The sequence below is a fragment of the Orycteropus afer genome, unplaced genomic scaffold (genome assembly GCF_000298275.1).
Source record: "Orycteropus afer afer isolate SDZICR_OR568_19922 unplaced genomic scaffold, OryAfe1.0 scaffold00710, whole genome shotgun sequence".
Taxonomy (NCBI): domain Eukaryota; kingdom Metazoa; phylum Chordata; class Mammalia; order Tubulidentata; family Orycteropodidae; genus Orycteropus; species Orycteropus afer.
The window spans coordinates 715,317-719,125 of NW_006922297.1; positions in this window are offsets into that span (position 1 = coordinate 715,317).

A 3,809-nucleotide genomic window follows, 5' to 3' on the forward strand; every position below is an offset into this window, starting at 1 on the left:
TTGATTCATTCTTATACCAGAGAACACACTAACAAGAAGAGTAATGATTAAGCAAAGGTGGAGCACAAGCAATTGGACAAAAAGCAAATCATGTTTATAAAAAAGTAGATTTCAAGAAAAGAAAGCATAAGTTGAAAAGGAATATGGGAATTTGATAGAACTATTTCACTCTAGAACTAATTAAGCAAATTAAAATTATTCAATTACATTTAAATATGTAGTAAATTCGATATGTTTTAAACATTAAAACACTATAAAAGCATAATAAAACTTCTCAATATTAATGTTATCACTGTTGCCATAGTTAATACCATTTCTCTCAGAAGACATCATTACCATGTAAGGAGGAAAAAATATATGTCTCATCTTCTATTCATTATTTTTTACATACTTGTTATTGGAAAAGTGAAGAATGGTGCAATTCAAAATAATTGGATAGCATATGCCTGATGTATCATTATTTTCCATTATAATCAGAGATTTTTGTGTCTTGTTTAAGAAATATTTGCCTTAGTTATTATGCTACTCTGAACACAAAAGTGAGTGATTTTGAAGAACATAAATTTATTTTCTCAGTGTTCTGGATGCTAAAAATCCAAATAAGAGTCTCAAGCGCATTGACTCCTTCCTTGTTGGCTTCTCCAGGCATTCATTGGTTCCTTAGAATTTGTTGTCTTTTAGATGATCCATACTTACAACGTGTCTGTCTTCCCTCATCTATATCCCTCTGTGTCTACTCTAGTCTTTATATAATTCTGAAATTATCAGGTTAAGGATCCACTCTACACTGGCATGATCTCACATGACTGAATTAACACTTTATTTTCAAACAGGATCACATTCATAGGTACAAGGGTCAGGAATTCAACATATTTTGAGGGGACACAGTTAAATCTTTAACAATGTGTCTACTCTATTTTCATTAAGTTCCTATGTTACCTCCTAGAAGCTTTATTATTTTACATTTTAGTGTAGAGATCTACACTCCATCTGTGACTAATTTTTATATATAAGATAGATATCAAGAATCATATTTCCTGTCATGTCAAAACCCAATTTGTAAGTACCATTTATTGAAAATACTGTCTTTCCTCAATGCATTACAATTTAGGGATGAATTAGTTGATCATATCTATACAGGTTTGTTTTTCTACCCCTTACTCATTTTCATTGGTTATTTGTCTACCTTTGTGTCACAATGTAATACCACAATGTATTAGGTACTGTCACTTTTATAATGTGTTGTCATATTGATATTTGGTAATGTATACCTTTCAAATTTGTTGTTGTTCCTATAAATTATCTCAACTTTTTTTAAAAATTATTTTTGTGATTTGGGTGAAAGTTTACAGAGCAAATTCATTTTCCATAAAGCAGTTCCTACATATTTTGTTTCATGACATTGACTGAATTCCCCACAATGTAACAGTTCTCTTCCCACTTCCTCCTTGTAGTTACCTCTTCCCTGTGTCCTTCCATCCCATGCACTGCTGGCCACTGAGCTATCTCCCTGTGCAAACACTGCCCTTCTGTTCTCCCATGATTGATCACTCCAAGGAGTATATCTACCTGATGTAAAAGTTCACCCCATATGCCTCTCTATTGTTTGGCTGGAAGCCACAGGAGTGAGTTCAATTCCACACCTGAGAGGTAACTAGGGGCCATAGTCTCAGGTGTCTCACCAGGCTCTATCTGACTTCAACTATTTTTGACTCTTTTATTTTCATATTAAATTTACAAACTAGTAAGTTATCACAAAAAATCAAAATAATTGTATTAAGATTGCACTGAATAAATATATTCATTTGGGAAAAATTGATATAGAGTCTACCAATCCTTGAACATGATATATCCCTCCATTTTTCCTATTTTCATTCATTTATCTTAACATTGCTTTGTATATTTCAGTATAGAAATATTTCACACTTTTAAAAGATGTGTTACTATCTAGTTGGTATTTCCCATGTGATTATATAAATGGTATCATAAAATATTTTCTAATTGTGTCCCTAAACCTGATGATAAACCCCATTACCATTGAGTCTATTCTAACTCATGGTGACCTTATAGTTCTAGCTAGAACTGTCCTGTATATTTTCCAAGGCTGTAAACTTCACAGAAGCAGGTTGCTACATCTTCTTCTCACAGAACAGCTAGTGGGCTTGAACGGAACTGCCCCCATAGGGTTTTCAAGGCTGTAATCTTTATGGAAACAGACTGCTACATCTTTCTTCAGCAAAATGACTGGTAGGTTTCAACTGCTGACCTTCCAGTTCCCAGGCAAGTGCTTAACCACTGCACAACCAGGGCTCCTTTTGCCCTGCTACATGGAAATTTAATTGATTTTCATATTTTGTTCTTGTATCTAACCACACCTTACTAAATGGACTTATTAATTTTAAAAGTGCCTCTGTTCATACCTTGGATTTTTCACTCACGTGGCCTATAAATAATAACAGTTTAATTTCTTCCTTTTCGATTCTTATACATTTTATTTATTTATTCTTGCTTTATTGCTCTGGGTAAGATCTCTATTAAATTGTGGTTCCACTATGGAATCCTCATTTTGTTGCTGAGCTCAGAGGAAAAGTTTTAAGTATTTCACCATTATTATATTTGTTATAGGTTTCCTAAAGATTCTATTTACCAAATTAAGGAAATTCACTTCTGTATTAATTTCCTAGGGCTATTTTAACAAAGTCGCACAAACTAGATGGCTTACAAGAACAGACATTTGTTATCTCACAGTTCTGGATACTGGGATTCTGAATTCTGAGGGTCCACAGGCCATGTTCTCCTTGTTCATTCTAGGAGAAGATGCTTCCTTCTCTCTTCCAGCTTCAGAGAGGCCCAGGCATTTCTTGACATTCCTTGGCTTGTAGTAATTTGTCCTTATATGTTCATCTTTCCCATCTATTCCTCTGTATCTTTTGTCCTCTTTTATAAGACACCACTCATTTGATTAGGATTCATCATACTACATTATGGCCTCAAGTGAAATTAACTGATAACATGTTCAAAAACTCTATTTCCAAATATGGTTATGTTCACAAGTACCAGGCATGAGGACTCCCACATAAATTTTGGGTGGACAAATTCAATCCATAACAATATCTATTTTTGGTTTCCTATGAATTTTGCAATGAATAAGTGCTGGATTTTAGCAAATTTTTTTCTACATATATTGAGATTATTGTATAATTTTCCCTCTTTTATTGTAACATTTTAATGTGATGAATTACTTTGATTTATAAATGTTAAAACAACTTTTTATTCCTGAGATAAACCACACATGGTTATGATAGAATATCCTTTCTATATATTGAATTTGCCAAAAACAATTTAAGGATTTTAACATCTGTACTTGTTTTCTTGGATTGGTGTAACAAAATACTACAGATTATGTGACTTAAAACAACAGAAAGTTTATTCTCTTATAGGATAGAAGTCAGAATGCTGGATATCAGCAATCTTGATTCCTTCTAAGTGATGTCAGGGAATATCTGTTCCATGCCTCTCCTAGTTTATGATGATAACCAGTAATCATTATAAATGCATTAGCTTTTATAAATGCATCACTCCAATCTCTGTCTCTGTCTCAACTTGGCCATCTTCATCTTTTAATTGATTATGTCTTTTCATTTTGAAAAACTTCTATTTGCTCTCATTAAAATACATATAACAACACTTCAGGTCTGGAATTGAACCCACACCCATGGTTTCCAGCCAAACAAAAGACAGGCATATGAGTTGAATATTTACCTCAGATAGATATATTCCTTGAAGAGAACAATCATGGGAGAAAGAAG